Below are 17,909 nucleotides of genomic sequence, written 5' to 3'. Positions count from 1 at the left end.
TTCCTCCTGACAGAATGGTTTCAGCTGAGTTGAGGAAACTCAAGAAGCAACTTAAGGATCTTTTATATAACGGTTTAATCAATACTAGTGTATGCTCGTAGGGTGCATCGATTTTATTCGTGACAAAAAGGATGGTTCCCTTTGGATTTGCATTGATTATCGATAATTGAATAGGGTAATAGTTAAGAACAAGTATCCTCTTCCAAGGATTGATGACTTATTTTATCAGTTTCAAGGTACCAAATTCTTTTCTAAGATAGATCTTTGGTCTGGGTATCATCAGCTTATGGATATCCCTAAGATGGTTTTTCATACTTGGTATGGGAACATTGAATTCCTGGTGATGTCATTTGGTTTGACTAATTCCCTGGCGACATTTGTGAATTTGATGAACAGGGTTTTTAGGAAATTTTTGGATCTTTTTGTTATTGTGTTCATTGATGACATTCTGTTTTATTCTAGGAATGAGGTGGATCATAATAATCACCTTCTTATGGTGTTGCAGACCTTAGAGGAGAAACAGTTGTATGCTAAATTCTTCAAGTGTGAGTTTTGGTTGGACGTTGTAACTTTTCTTGGTCATATGATTTCTACTGAGGAGATCATGGTGGATCTACAAAAGGTGGTTGTGGTTAAAAGGTGGACTATACCCACGACTCCAACTGACATTCGGAGCATCTTGGGTTTGACTGGGCATTATAGGCGGTTCATGGAAAGTTTCTCGACGATAGTTGCCACATTTACTAAGTTGACTCAAAAAAAGGTAAAGTTTTAAGTTGACTCAAAAAAAGGTAAAGTTTTCTTGGATGGATTCTTATGAGAGGAGTTTTGAGAAGCTTAATAATAAGCTAAATTTGGCGTGGATTTTGAAATTTCCTAAAGGTAATGAGGGGTTTGTGGATTACTGTGATGTGTCCTGGGTAGAGCTTTGTTGTGTTTTGATGCAGCATGGTAAGGTCATTGTCTATGCTTCCAAGCAGTTGAAGGTACATGGGAGGAATTATCCTATTCATGATTTGGGGCTTTCAGCGGTGGTTTTTGATTTGAAATTATGGTGGTATTATTTGTATGGAGTGAACGTGGACATATTTTTTATCATACAAGTCTGCAAAATGCGTTCACTTAGAAGGATCTAAATCTCAGGAAAAGAAGATAGTTGGAGCTTCTCAAGGACTATGATGTGAGTCTTCACTACCACCCATGTAAAGCTATCATGGTTACTGATACTCTTACCAGGTTATCCATATAAAATTTAGCTCATGTAGATAAGTAGAAGTAGGAATAAGTGAAGGATATTCATCATTTGACTAATCTTGGAATCGTCTCCTGGACTCAAATGATAGTGGTGTGATAGTAAATGAAATAGTCTGATTGTCTCTTGGTATAGAGATCAAGGAAAAGAAAATTCTTGATCCCATCTTGATGAAAATCAAGAGTGATATTGATGAGAAAAAAGTAATGGTCTTTTAGATCAGTGATGATGGCATTTTGTAGTACCAAGGGAGGTTATGTGTTCCTGACGTCAATGGTTTGTGACAAAGGATTTTGGCAGAGGCGCATGAATCGCGCTATGCTTTTTTATCCTGATTTAACAAAAATGTATTATGATCTCAAGGAGATGTATTGGTGGAATGGTATAAATGGGTATGTAGATGATTTTGTGGCCAAGTGTATGGCATGCCAACAAGTCAAAGTTGAGCAATGAGGCTTGGTTGGTTTTATCAGGAATCGGAATTACCGAAATGGAAATAGGAGGTAATCAATATGGATTTCATTATTGGTCTTCCTCAATCTTAAAATTAATTTGATTCGATTTGGGTCATCGTGGATAGGATGATAAAATCCGCTCACTTCTAGCCAAAGAGGACTAACTTTTTAGCTGAGGGCTATACGCGGTTGTATCTTCATGATATTGTAAATATGCATGTAGTACCTGCTCTAATTATTTTTTTTCGTGGTTCTATATTTTAATCTCACTTTTGGCATTCTTTTCAGAAGGGGTTAGGGATTAAGGTTAGTCTGAGTACTGCTTTCCACCCACAGACAAATGGGCAAGCAGAGAGGACTATTCAGACCTTGGAAGACAAGCTTCGGGAATGTGTGATTAATTATGGTGGCAATTAGGTCTAGCATCTACCTTTAGTAAGGTTTGCTTACAACAATAGCTATCATTCTAGCATTGAGATGGCCCCTTTTGAGGCATTGTATGATAGGAGGTATAGATCTCCTATAGGTTGGTTCGATCTTGGTGAGGTGGATATATTTGGCCCATATTTGGTTTATTGGGATATGAAAAAGGTTAAGGTGATTTGCGATAGGCTTAAGGCTGCCCAATCTCGCTAAAAGTCTTATGCGGACGTAAGGCATAGAGACTTGAAGTTCTAGGTTTGGGATAAGGTATTCCTAAAGGTGTCTCCCATGAAGGGAGTGATGTGGTTTGGTAAAAATAGGAAGATCAATCCCCGGTATGTTGGTCCTTATATGGTTTTGCAGAGAGTTGGTAATATGGCTCATGAATTGGAGTTTCCTTTTATTTTGATCTCCTTTCATCCGGTATTTCATATCTATATGTTGAGAAAGTGTCTTGGTGATCCTTCTTCGGTGGTTCCTTTGGAAGGATTAGGTATCTTGTATTTTCTGTCTCATGAAGAGTTCCCAATGGAGATATTTGATCGGCAGGTTTTATCGATTATGGACCAAGGATGTGGCCTCAGTTAAGGTTGTCTGGTAGAACCACAAGGTAGAAGAGGCTACATGGGAAGCAAAAGAGGACATAAAGTCCAAGTATACGCATTTGTTTTCTTCTTTGGATATTCGCAAGGAAAGTATGTGTTGTTTATCACATCTATGTTTTCTAACCTAGTTAGAGGTTAAATTAATGCTTGTTAATAGAAAAGACTCTGTTTGTGGGACACCTACCTTATCCGTCATTCGGGGATGAATGATCCTAGTGGGAGAGACTGAAACACCCTGGGTTTTGGAACCTTAGAAAATTTTCTGGATTATTGGTTTTTGGTCAAGATACGACTAGGGGGTACAGGTCGTATGTTGGGGTACAGTTGGTATGGTTATATCGTATGCTGACCAGTATTGGTTGGTGGGTTGAATTTGGTTTTAGGAATTAGTACAACTTGTTAGTATAAGTCGTATGGTTGGCTACGAGTTGTACCATGGACATGTAAGATAGGCAGTGCTCAAACTTCCTCTAATTTTATTCTGCCAAGGATACGGATTAGGGGTACTAGTTGTACGCTTAAATATGGCCTAGTTTGGGTAAGTCGTATATTGGACAGTGTTGGATCCAAAGGGGAGGCCTTGGGTATGAGTGGTGGGTACCACTCATATTGGAGGATATGACTAGTATGGGATGGTCGTACCCTATGGCGGGAATTTTGTGTAGTTTAAGTGGGGTTAATCTGGACATTTCCCTACTTAACTTATTAAGGCCACATGGATTATATCATACTTGGAAGGCTATTTACTCTATTATTCTAAATCTTAAACACTTTGAAACTCTCTCTAATTCTCTCTAAGGCCCTTGGGTAATGAAAGGCTAGGGTTGCATCTAGAGGATCAATTCGGGGATTGTAGGGGTGATTTCTCTCCTTCATCTTCGTAATCTAAGGCATGTACTCCTCCCTCGCTGTTAGTTCCAATTAAAGGCATGTTTTATACAATGTTTTCATGGCATGATTATTGTATGGTTTTGGGGTTTTCAAATATATGTTAGGGTTTTGGTTTTAAATGCTTGGTTATGGTTTTCCCATATTTTAATTATGTTTTTACATGCTTTAATGGTGGTTTGGACAGTTGGTTGCATGAGAATGATTAATTGATAATTGAAATTGGTTTTGGAAACATTATGTCCCAACATGTTTGATAAAATGCCTATGAGAATGCTTTTACTATATTATTATACTTTTAATGGAACTATTGCATTGTATGGTTTGGTAATGGAACTCTAAATTATCTAAATGATTTAAATGGTTTGGAATGGTGAAATGGTAAGGTTTGGTGGTCATAGTTATGGCCAATTAAACCTCCTTTTGCAGTAAAAGGGAATCCCCCAAGTATACATGATAATGAAAAACTTGTAGGGTACATGGGATTCCCCCAAGCAAACTTAATAATGGAATACTTGTGGGCAACACGAGATTTCCCCAAGTTAACTTGATAATGTAATCTATAGGTAAATGGGAATCCCCTAACATAAAAAGGTTAGCTAAGGACATTTCCTGCAACCTATAGTTGGTATGACAATACCACTACTTATGGCCTTGGTTAATATAATGGAATAAAGGTTTGGTTGGTTGGAAATGGTTTTAATTGAAAAATAATGGCGGGGTAAGATAGCTAACTGTGAAGGTGCGAGTCCAATGGACAGACACTGGAAAATCATGTTTGCTGATATGAGGGGTAGTCATAGTGACCTTATATGATACTATGAGATACATGGGAAATCTCTAAATACACTATACATATGTATCGTAGAGAGAAAAGGGTACTTGGGAATCCCCTACTCTTATGGTATCTCTGGTTCGTGCAGCTACACGCATCGTGGCCTATTCAAGAGGTTACACTGGACCCATATAGACCATGGGTGGTTTTACTGAATGGCATTATTTTATACTTATCCTGAGTTCATGCTAGCATTCACCCGCTAACTCGTCTTCGGGAGGCTGTATCCCCATACAATGCAGGAACTAACCATTCTACTCCTCCTGCTTAATGATAGAATTTGGGATCATATATTGGATTGAAGTGGTGATATTCCATATTCCGGAAGGCTCAATTTCATATCATGGATCTTCACATACCTAGGTTTATTTATGGATACTGGTTTTGGCTATGGTTGGGGGAATATCCCAATAGAATATTGTTTTTCTTTTTGTTAAAGGCTTTGTGTGACTACTGTGGATTGGAATGAGTGGTTTCGGTATTGGTGTCAGTGTTAGTATTGGTGTTGGTATTGGAGATGATACTATTGGACTGAACTTATGATTGTTCCGCCCTCTTTTATTTTGGATTATATAATTATATTGCAACATTTTTGGTTTATTGATTGGTTTGTGGTTGATTCGGTAAAGGTTGTTGGTTGGATAATGAATCATTGGACTTGTTTGGGTTAATCACTATCATGGACCTATCCCAGAGTCTGGATTGGTACATAAACGCTATCTTTTTATATGTTCGGAATTCATCCAACTCAAGATATGCTAGGTTGGTTGGGTTGGGTAATGGGGATAGTCTCCAGTCCTGGCTAGACTTGAGATACCCATTATGACAAGGCCCTGGTTCAGGTAGTGTCAAATACCCATCTTATGAAATATCTTATAATAGTCAATGATGAACTCAAAAGCATCCTCTAACTCAGTACCCTGAAATGTAGGTGGTTTCATCAACTTTGTCAATTGCTCATGATCAATGTCAGTCATTATCGAACCTAAAATCGGATAATAAAAAGCATCGATTCCTGACGTTTCATCCATTTAAAGAGAAATAGGCATGTTATGATGAACAATCGAAGCTTGTAAAGCCGGTACCGTGGGTGTGGCTCCAGTCCCTGCCAACCCACTCAAAAAATCTAACATTTTCTGAACAACCTCCGTAGATATATGGGTAGTCCTGCAACCCCTTGTTAAGCCACTACCTCTGGCTCCACTCCATGCTCCTTTAGTAATTCTCTTTCCTATATATGATCCTAAGGTAGGGAAGGTGATATCAACCTTTCAAGGGTTTGGATAGCTACTGCTTAAGCTCCACCCCTGGAAGGTGTGGTGCGTCCCATCCTACACTACCTCGCCCTCTCACTCGTCCTCTTCCCCTTACGGTTGGCTCTATAACTAGAGGTTAGTGCAGGAGTTTCTGGTCGGGTATCGTTAGACCTAGCATTTATCATCTAAGGAAAAAAAATAAAGAAACATTAGATACTAATGTAGACCATTAAATACAAATTGGAATCAAGGTATAGCATGAAAGACACAAGAAGGACAGATTTCCTAAAGCCCTATATCCTCCCAAAGAAAAATACAAACTTCCCTGAACCGTTCGAAGAGACTCTTCTTGACCCATATTAGTACGATGAGATCGATGAACGTAGGATCTAATATAAAATTTTTCCAATCCAATTATATTGTGACTGACACCCACACCACTCACTCGATGGGAGAACCATCTACTGCAAAACACCTTTCCAAATTCAATAGTTAAAGAGATAATAAACTAATCCAAACGTAGAATTATCCAATCCTAAATCAAAACATAAGTACAACAAAATGTGGAAATTTTTACTTAACCAAACCACTCGAGGAACCAAAAATCGTTTGTACCAAATCTACTAAAGATGCAACCCCAAAAATTGAAATGTAAACATAAGTCCAGAAATAAAGAATTATGTTATAGAAGAGAGATTCTATGGTATCCCAAAACATGCTGCTCTCCCTAAAATATGGAATCAGACACTAGACTCACAAGTGAGGTATCGTAGGAGCCACTGGAATATACGTTGCACTCACAAAAGTAAGAGAAGGTGTAGTATCAACACACAAGAAAATAACAGTACACTAATAGGTCCATTTGTCCAACCCAAGAAGAGAATATAAACACTTAACTAAAACATAGTATAACGAGCTAATCCATGCTCAATGAACATTCACTTAGCGTGACAAACAATAATTTCACATTTAGGAATAAAACCAATAAGTCAATAAATTATCACCAAGAGAATTTTCGTCAACCCAAGTCAAAAAATTAAACTATTACATATTGTAATAAACATATTCGTCGGTTCACTCATGGAACTATCAAACTCACCCGACACTAGTAAATACACGCTATAGGTAATACATCCACCCTATAGCTATGAGTTTCATGGAATAATTTCCGTCAATGTACTAAAATATAGAAGTTTCTACCAACCTTGTTTCACCAATAACCCATGGGAGCATTCCAAATACCAAAACATCCCACATTTAGCAATGAGGTAGGTCAAACCACACTACAAAGTAGTTAACATGCATGTATAGCACAAATTGTATTAAACTACAACACCATCACCTACCTCAAACCAAGTGTGCGCAACTCTTCTAAGCTGGAGCTTTGTCCTTTCCTGCAATTTCTATTTGCTCTTGGTCTAAAACATGTATATAAACACATAATTAATTAAATGACCTATAATATTGAGAATTATAACTTATACAAACCCCTAAAGTCAAGTTTATGATCATTTCTTCCCCATCCTAGGGCTTTTCGACCGTTGTTCACCTTAATCTATCAAATTCATGTATTAATTAGTAAATTAACGAAATACAAGGAAAAATTAATTGTTAATAATCACAACCCATTAAATTATTACATAATTTTTTCTCTTGCACTAGAAAATAACAAAAATCAGCCTAAAACCCTCCCAAAACTCTGTAAGTTAACAATTTTAAGGATTAATTATCAACTACAAGTTAAAATGGATGAAATTCTTATCTTTACGAATCCAAACAAAGTAATCTGGTTATAATGGCCCCTCCTTTGTCCAAATATGATTTTTAGAAAAAATAAAATGTTTTAGAGAGAATAATTAATTAAACTGTGACATTTGTTGCTATAGCGACATACGCTGCTATAGTGGGTGCTGACCAAGTCAGACCATCGCTATAGTCAAAATTTCTCTTCTATAGAGGTGTGCAGGCCTCTATAGTGGTGTTGACGGGATAGAATGTCTAATTTTTCTAAAAAATTTCACCTTTCACAACACACCTTAAATCGAAGATATTACAAACAGTGCTCTTTGTGCTAAGAACAATTCTAGGAGTCCATTTATCTTAATTAAATTATGTAAATTCCTATAGATTCCATATAATCTTAGCTAACTAAAAATCAAATCAAACACCCCTGAACTTGGTCAAATTATTTATGAATTTTTCTAGACCACACCTCGCTCTAATTTTTCTCGAAACTAGCATAGCCTGAATTACAACTTTAAAATTGGGAAGAATTTTAGCATAGAATTTTCAGTGAGAGGTTTATACATAATGACATAAATAGTTGTTACAATATGAAAGGTAATTTCATGTCAAAATTAAGAGAGACTTAACTATAATAAAAATTGATTTCATATCAAATATATTAAATAAATATTAAAACAATTCAAACATTCAAATCAAAGATATACAATCAAAATTAATTATCTAAAACTATAAAATTAATTGTCTGAACCGAGCACCGAAAGTATAAAACTTAATTGTCTAAAACCCTACATTGAAAATATAAATAAAATTGTCATAACCGAGCACCAAAATCATAAAAATGAACTATCTTAAAAATACCATATCCAAACCATAACAAAAATTATCTTAAATGAATACCAAATTTATTAAACTTAATTGTGGTAAACCCTTATATGAACCACAAAGCATTTGTCTTCTCTATTGTTGATATAATCAACAATGGATATCACAACAACTCAAAAATCACCAACACAGATTCCTAATGGCTCATATTCAATGGCTTCTTGATAATGAATTATTTCAGAGCTTGTTAGTATTACATCTTCTTATTCATCGACCCTGTCAACTTCATCTATGTCTCCATAAAATACTTAGACCTTAGAGATCTTCTCTTTCTGTTCAACTGCCGTATTAGGGTTCTCATAAATTGTCTTGGATTTAGTGAGATCTTCCTCCTATTTAGCTACCACCTCAGGATCCCCACAACTGCATTAGCTTTAGTGATCTCCTCATCCCATTCAGCTGCGACATCAGAGTTTCCATCAACTAGCTTTGTCTTGGTGAGCTTCTATTCTTGTTCAGTTGTTGCATCCTCATTATCTGTATTTTACTTGGTCTGCTCCTCATCTTCTTTAACATCTTTATCAAAGACAACTTCACGTGCTTTTTTTTGGTCATCTCATCTTCTTCTTCAGCATGGCTTTATCAGAGATGCCATCAGTCTTCTCTTTGGTCAGCTCCTCCTCTTCTTCAATAGTAGTTCATGAAATACCACATCAAAATATTTAGACCCATTAACCTCCTTGGGCTTGATCAAATCATCATCTTTATTAGAAGCATCCTCATTATAGACCCCATCAAATTCTATTTCCTTGATCAATTCCTTATCAGGGACATAGTAATTTTAAGAAAGCACTTTAGTGGGGATCTGCTAATTTGACCTTTCAAAACATGCAACTATTGCTTCAAACGCTCCAATAGTATCTCTTAGGGTCCATCATTTCAATGTGTATTTCTATATTTTTGGACATGGTTAGTAAAATTGTATAGTTTATGAATTAATTAAAACTAAAAAAGTCAAGTTTATTAACCTCTTTCTCCTCCTTCTTATTCTTATCACTCCTCCTCTTATCTACACAGTCATATAATCCACAACAACCATTAATTTTTGTTCCAAACTCGACGTACTCTTCTCAAGAGATCTTAAAAACTTCTCAATCCTCGATACACGATTAACCAATTCAATAAAATACATTTTTCCTTCACCGGCCTCTTGATCTAACCTAGTTTTTCCACCATAAAGATCCATATCTTCATAATCAACAGTAGTAAATAACTCAAGGATAATGACACACTCAACTCAGCCTTTAATACATCCATGGTGACATCCTTGACCTCATTATTTTATGGGACTAGAGTTTGCATGTAACTCTGTTCCATCTCTTGCAAAGTAGGGGTGAGGTAGGGGTGTACAATTTATAAAATAAGGAAAATCAGCTATTACCTACTATATTTATTTTTAAAAGGCAATTAATAAAAATATGATATTCTTACCTTTGAAGACTGCCACAAATGTCTAAATGGATCTCCGTTAATAAATGTGGCAATTTTTCTGGTGTGCCATATGAGAAATCTGGGTAAGGTCAAAGAAACCTCTTTTGATTTACCAGTATGTCTCCCAACATTGGGAAAGGCTTTATGGATCCAAACCTAGTGATCTTAGGCATAGTTATACACCAAAGAGTCATTATTTACGGGCATTTATCTTAGTTTTGACAATAATTTGATGTGCTTAATGGAGTATAAAGAGCAAATTTATGTAATTATGTATTAAGACTCATGTTTAAGCAGTTTATATTACAATTGAATCAATACAAGAGTTAAAATGGCCAAGGGAAGGTTTTACGCGATAACTAGTTTAACTCGCTTAAGTTATACTTGTTATTGTGTAGTTTTGATTAGTTTTGTTTATTTCATGGTCTAACACTTGTGATGAGTTAATGTAGGAGTCTATTAGAGCTTATTCAGGGGAAATATAGAAATTCATGAGCCACAATGGGTGGATAAACAAGGATCAAGCTGGTGTAACAATAGAATTGGGAAGTGCACAAATGGACTATTCAATCTAGAGAATCTAAGGATTGAAGCCAAAAACTCATCAAGATTGAAATATGATGCAATCAAAGTCATGGATTGATATTAAAAAGCATGTTTTGAAGAGTTTGGACCACCAAAGCAATAGCTTATTGTGATTTGGGCATGGCACGGAGATGACCACAAAGTGAATTAAAAGAAATAGTGTTGGTGCGTGATAAGAGTGTCCCATGCTAGCTAGGACATGCAATAAGAACGTGACACTCTATCTAGGTCACATGATAAGAGCATGCCATGCTATCTAGGCCACGCAATAAGGGAGTGCCACAACCTTGGGTATTTTCGAGAATAACTTATACTACACTATAAATAGGACACTTAGCTTCTATCAATTCATTCTTGGATGACTTGGGAGAGAAAAATACACGAGAGAGGCTCCAAATAAGGTTTTTAGTCTTTTATTTTCATTACTTAATTCTTGCATGAACTATATTAGCTTTGTGATTACAAAGTAGATTATGAGTGGCTAAAAATCCTCTTTCTAGGGTTGAGGCTACAAACGTGATTACTTAACATTCAATTAAGTTGGTTTAAATTTAATTATCATATTTTTTGGTTTAAAGTTAATTATCATTTTTGGTTGTTCGTATGTTCTTGTTATTATTATTCTATTAATTCAAGACCTTTAGAAAACATCTATATTTCTATTGTGAGCCTGAAAAGAGTAACATTAGATTAGAACGTGAAATATATGCAATGGATTGTTAGCTTTTGGATAAATTAAAGATAGTATTCGTGGTTAGGATATGAATATACCTAGTTTGCTCCATTTGGTTCAAATATGGGATGACATACAAATGCACTTAAATTAGTTCTCATATCCCCCTTATACAATGTAGTTGTATAGCTAGTTTAAATAGATTATTAGAGGCTCGGAAGACCATAATCATGTTATCAACCCCATGAATCAGCAGTCAAGATAGTCAACTTAACCAACCAGATTTTATAACTTTGTAGGATTGTTCAAATTGCTTTGACCCTGGACTCTTCCTCACCCTATATTGCTCCTCACTATCATTTTAGCCATTTTGTAATCTCATTATTGTTTATTGTTAAGTTCTAAATTCTCAAAACTCAAAACCTCTTTTGGTTATAAATCAAACTTGCTTAGTTTAATAGTAACACTTGAATTGCTTGTTTGTTAGACACGAAGTCCTTGTGGGATCGATACTCAACTTAAAAGGGCCACTTTATTACTTGCAAGATCCGTACACTTATGTGTATAGTAGCATGCAACACTTGTAATCACAAAAAAATAATTAATCAACTATGGTTTTCAAACAAAGTCTACAATCAAATAGATGGGATGGTCGATAGTATACCATTAATGTCCAGAGGAATCAAAATTGAGCATAAGATGCATCATTCTCCTCTCAAGATGTCTTTTATGCTTCTTTATGTGTGCCATCTTCTTCTTTAAGTAGTCCAATATCAATGCAACGGACTCCTATCTCCATGGGAATTTCTTAAAAAATCATGAGAATAGATTATTTTTATGAAGTTTCGATCAACTGCTAAACATCTCTTGCTAGCAATAGTAAATGCAAGAACCAAATCAAACAACACTTCAACTTGTCCTTCTGCTTCGGCCTCTTTCCTTTAACCAAATTTAAAAGGCTTGTTGTAGTAATCCTTTTGTTGCGGCTAATTCTATAGCAAAATCTCTTTCAATCCCTATACAGCTTTAACAATTTTGATTCACTAGAATATGTTGAACTCCTTAATTCCATAATTAAAGCATACACAATCAAGTCAAAATAAACAGGCCTACCATTAATGGAAAACTACATCTCATGAACTTTAAAGTTAGATTTGACATGATGAAGAAGCATGTGATGGACGAACTGTCCATGAAATTTCAAATGGTCTGAAATTTCATCAAACTGACAAAAACAAGAATTTTGAAACCTACAAAAGAGTTTCTGCCCAACTAAAAGTCTCTTAAATTGGTAAAAATGTTTCTCCCTAGACCTAATAGAAATTTTTGTTGGGAATGATTCAAGTTCATCTATATAGATAAAAATACCATAATTTTTACCATTAAGGCCTAGTGAATACTCTAGAACACACAGAGGATCATCAAACTCATTTTCATACCTACAACTATATGGAAAGCTATCCCCTCCTCCACTACTACTACTACCCCTAGCACCATCTCCACGAGCCCCACTACCACTATCTAATTCGGTCTCACTAGCCTAACCACTTAGTTCATCAACATACTTATCAACTTCCTCCGTTATTTTTGAATTCAACGAATGTTCAGATGGTGAAGATTTTTTTTCGCATCTCGCTTTAGTTTAGTGGTACTTCTTGTCATACTAGAAGGAGTAAAAGCTTTCTTTGCCCCTTCGCTACTCTTGCTACTCTTCTAACCATTTCTTATGATCTACGAGAAATTGAATACCATTTACATTAAAATTAATCGACCACAAGGTCAAGAACAAGAATTAAAAAATTACACATCATTATCTAGAAAAATTTCATTATCTACATCAATCGACATTCATATACGATACAGAATACAAATTTATTTCTAAAAAATCCTAAATATATATAGTCATTAATCAATAAAATTTTAAAACAAAAATCTATACTTCATAAAAAAAAACTACCATTGTTGTTATAACACATTAACAAGAAATTCCAGCATCAGAATACTCATATTATTTTAAAATCTTCACAACAAACCTGATTGCATTCAAAAAACCTTCTTAAAAAACAAATAAAACCACCATAAAAGACTCCAAAAACTGTTCAGAAGAAGATAATGACTTACCTGGTAACGACAAATTTGAAGTTTTGACCTTGAGAGAGAAGAAAAAACGGAGTTGAATAGTTGGGGAAGAGGGTGAGAGAGAGAGTGAGAGAGGAGAAAGCAGGAGTTTGTAAATGAGTAAAGAAGGAGTTGAGAGTTGTGTAAAAATTAGAAAGTAGTAACTGAACCTAGGTAGATTACTATTGACTTTTAGGAGACAAAGGTAGAATTTATTAAACTAATGACCCCACTACTTTTTCACCCTTTTACTAAAACACTAAAAGTTGAATAAAAAAAAAAAAAGGTGGCCATAAGCCTAATTAAGTCTTGACAGTGGGTGCCCTCCCAATTTCTCTCAATTAACAAGTGAAGTATAATATATTTTTTAGTACTATATCTTGCTTTAAGCATTAGATGTAATCCATCTATATCTTATATTCAATTTCTCAAAAACACCATAGAATAATCATATTGCTTTTTTAATTTTACCATTTTTTATGAAATTGACATTACACATTCATCATATTATTACTTGGACGGTTGATGTATATACTAGGTTATATATACTCATCATATATGAAACATTTGTGGTGATTTAACTCATGACATCAGGAATATATATTGAAAAATGTTTTTCAACATCACAAGCACAATAAGTAAGAACAAAATGTAATATTTTGAAATATTTTATGAGCACTGGAAAAATAATTTAAACAAGGCATTATAAGCCTAATTCAGACAAAATATAATTGTGCTTATTTTCAACTTGTATTCTCCAAGAGTTTCTTCTCAGAGATGGATTAGAAGATTAAATAGATTGATGCAGCTAGACAGTTTTGAAATGCCATTAGCAATCCTCTTGGAATACAACATGGAATCAACCTACTGTCAACATTTTACAAGTTGGTGGAATATATAAAGATGAGAACTCTATTCATATGAATCACATGAAGACCACCCCAATCATCATATGATGAAAACTATTGAAAGCAGAGATGTGCATGCAAAATGGAAACAAAAAAATACTATTCCTCTCCAGTAAGATAGTATATCAAGCAATCAGGAATATAATGTTAGAGCTTAACGGCTCTAGATCGGAACATTAATATGAAATGAAAAAACCATAGAAAATAGAAAAGACAGAGAGAGAAAGCTCTGTTATTCAATGTGAGAAAAAATATTTGATCCCTTTTTCTAGAAGAGCCCTTTAGTCTTATTTATAAAAAAAAATAAAATAAAAAAAAATACAGTTAAATCAAGTTAGGCCTGGAACCTTATGTGGAGGTGGGCTATGACTTAGGCCTGTGTCAACACCCACTCTCAAGCTGGAGGGTGTAAGAATTCCCAGCTTGTGCAAAAGTGAATGATGATGCCAAAGGCTTAGTCATACTGTTAGTCAACTGATCAGCAGAAGAAACATAATAAAGTGAATTAACATCAGAAAAAACAAAATCTTAAAAATAATGAAAATTGATCTCAATATATTTCGTACGCTCATGAAACACTATATTTTTAGCAATATGTAAAGCAGTTTGACTATCCAAAATACGTTATAGGAGAAGAAATGGTTAAACCAAGATAAGCAAATAAATCAGTAAGCTAGACAACCTCAGCCACATCTTTGCTTAAGGCTTTATATTCAGCTTTAGCAAAGCAAAGACCAATTTTAAATTTTTTTCTCGCTCTTCTAAGAAACAGAAAATGTACAAAAAATAATGAAATAACTGGTGACAGACCTCATTGATAGAGGGCAAGCAGACCAGTCAGAGTCAGCATAAGCTAAAATAAACAAGCAAGGAGAAAATGATAAAAAAATGCCCTGATCAGGGGCAGTCATGATGTACCTCAAAACATGCAAACCGACCTTCATATGAGGAACACAAGGGTGATAAAGGTATTGACTAATATGTTGCATAGCAAAAGAAATATCAAGCCTAGTATGTTGTAGAAAATTAAACTTCCTAGCAAGCCTCCTATAAGAAGTAAAATCAGGCAAAGAATCACCTATATCAGGAGTCAACTTGACAAAGGCATCTATAGGAGAAGTAATATGACTATAATTGAAATAATGAAACTCTTCCAATAGATCAGCAACATATTTATGTTGATTCATGAGGTATCCTGAGGCATGTGCAATAATTTCCAAACCCAAAAAATAACGAACCAACCCCAAATCATTAATCTTGAACTGATGATCTAGAAAAGATTTAAGGATGGTTATTTTACGAATATCAAAACAACCAAGTAATATATCATCCACATAAATCATAAGAATAACCAAAGAAGCACCGACAACTTGGTAAAGAGAGAGTAATCATTTTTGTTGTAATGTAGCCTCTAGATAACAAGGCTTTAGACAATTTAGAAAACCATTGTATGAACGCTTATTTGAGGTCATATAAAGACTTTCTGAGCTTATAAACTAAAGGAGAGGCAGAATAAGAAGTAATCTCAAGGCTAGGAGCGACCTTCATATAAACAACCTTTGGAGATCCATGGAGAAAAGCATTATTGACATATAACTGTAAAACTATCTAATGGTTCTTGGTAGCAAGTGATAAAAGACATTTACAATAGTAAATTTGACCATATGTGAGAAAGTATGATGGTAGTCAATGCCCTTTTTTTGAGTATTACCTCTTAAAAAATAATCTAAGCTTATACCTCTCAATAGTGTCATCAGATCTTTGTTTGATCTTATACACCCATTTACACGGAATAGCCTTTGTCATGTCCTATTTTTATCGAGGTTAAATCAAGCATGACTTATGATCTCTTAAAGAATTGATTTTTGTATAGAACCGCCATCCAATTTTAAGAAAAATAAGAAAACCTATTTAATTATTAACATGTATGACTTGCATTTCAATCTGCAAAAATCAGTTTATATTATAGATAAGGGTTCAAATTATTTCAAAGAAAAGGGGTTAGGCATCCTTCAAAATCCACAAATGTGGTTCTCGACCAGACTAAATTTATCAAAAGAGGGAGGAAACAATGAATGCTTGTACGTACAAATATATAAAATGTGTATTAAAATAAAATAAATAATTATATGTAAAGAGTGTGTATAAATTACATATATTGTTATAAAAATATGTGTATAAAATGTATATGAAGATATATAAGCAAAAGTGTATAAGAATATGTATGAAAAAGAAAAGTGTTTCATAAAAAGAAAGTATTCTATGTAATATATGAAAATAAAATTATTTTTCTTATATGGAGGAGAAGTATTGTCCTTATAATACTTTATATTTAACAAATGTCTATAAAAATATATTTTTATAAATGTATATAAAAATATATTTTTTTTGTTAAAGAGTGGACTCGAATATAGTTTTAGATATGCCATGGCTACAAAGTGGTTGTTCGATTTATCGAGCGTCCTAAATCCCCTTGCCAAGATACGAATCGTAAAACCTTTTGTATTATCGTGATATTATAAGTATTTCATCATTGTCCAAATTATTTATTTTTATGTATTTATACATATGACCATCTTTTTATTTGGAGAGGCCTCAAAAATCGATGGGAGTTCTTTATTAGCCACTTTTGTGTAATAGTTTTCAAACACAAAATCAGATGAAATAATAAAAGGTAAATCTTTAAAAGACATATAACATACACACTGATTTATTTGAAACCAAAAACCTAAATATTAACAAGGAAACATTGTATAATATTATCTAAATCTAACAACTCATGAAATCAATAATTAATAGGCTAATCCCAAGAATATAATATCTGAATAAAGAAATACATCTATTAGGATTTAGGACAAACATTATACTACCATTTAGACAAAAGAATGTAATGTACTTTCATATTGGCATTCTTACAATCAAGAAAAAAATCCAAAGCTATATCTCCTCAACATACACGCCAAAACTCAAAGAAGATGCAACATATTAAAACGGAATGATCAACTCTCAGTAATACTAAGTTGAAACTAGAAAGCAATTACATACGACTAATTTAACATGCGACAAATAAACTTGTAAGTTTCAAGAATGTATAAACATACATAAAAATAATAGCAATAATATATATATAAAGAAAAAGACATCACCAGTGAAGTATTTTTCGGCCAGATATGGTGTTAACAATAGAGGAATGGAAAGCGTTGCTTCAACAGCGAATGCCGAAAATACAACAACCTGTCAGATCTGTAAAAATATAAAAAATAAAGCATAAAAATAGGGTGAAGGGTGACAATGCAATGGTGGCAATGGAAGTAGTCGGAAGCTTCGCCAGTCAACAAATACGGCGAGTCAATGATGGTGAACAGGGGGAAAAAGGGAGAGAAGAGAAGAAAGAGAGGGAGGAATTGTGGTCTCATTAGAGCTCTTTCTTGGAAAAGAGGTAACAGCGCCATGGAGGGAGAAAAGTTGAAAGTCTGATTTTGAGTATGTGTATGTATTTTTTATGTGTGTCAAAAAATATATGTATAAAATTTACTCCCTTCCTCTTATTTATAATAATAAATGAGACCCTCTATTAGTCAAAAATAAAATGAGGTCTCCTTTTGTCCCTTTAGAACCCCTTTAGCCTATAAGTTATTAACTAAAGAATTTTTCATCCTTTTGACCACCATGTAAAGATATTATTCAAAGGATAAAGTCATTGTATAGTCTTGTCAAATGTGACAAGACCTTGACTTGACTGAATTATTACTCTGTGTATTAAAATAATTGATCTGACATATCATTTATGGATTATATTAAATAATGTACAAAATGTAGGTATCAATATATTATTAATGAAAATGTAATTAA

General features: G+C 34.1%; 1 long non-coding RNA gene across 1 annotated transcript in view; it reads right to left on the bottom strand.

Moving 5' to 3' along the window:
- The window catches only part of LOC107854063, a 42,344-nt gene extending 24,792 nt beyond the window's left edge, over positions 1-17,552 (bottom strand). Inside the window, exon 1 of the long non-coding RNA XR_007056955.1 lies at positions 11,696-17,552. This is a non-coding gene — a long non-coding RNA (uncharacterized LOC107854063). The remainder of the gene's footprint in view (positions 1-11,695) is intronic.
- Positions 17,553-17,909: the final 357 nt, after the last annotated feature.

Source organism: Capsicum annuum, chromosome 1 (assembly GCF_002878395.1).
Source record: "Capsicum annuum cultivar UCD-10X-F1 chromosome 1, UCD10Xv1.1, whole genome shotgun sequence".
NCBI classification, from domain to species: Eukaryota; Viridiplantae; Streptophyta; class Magnoliopsida; order Solanales; family Solanaceae; genus Capsicum; species Capsicum annuum.
The sequence above is the reverse complement of the archived record's forward strand: the minus strand, read 5'-3'. Positions and strand labels throughout refer to the sequence as shown.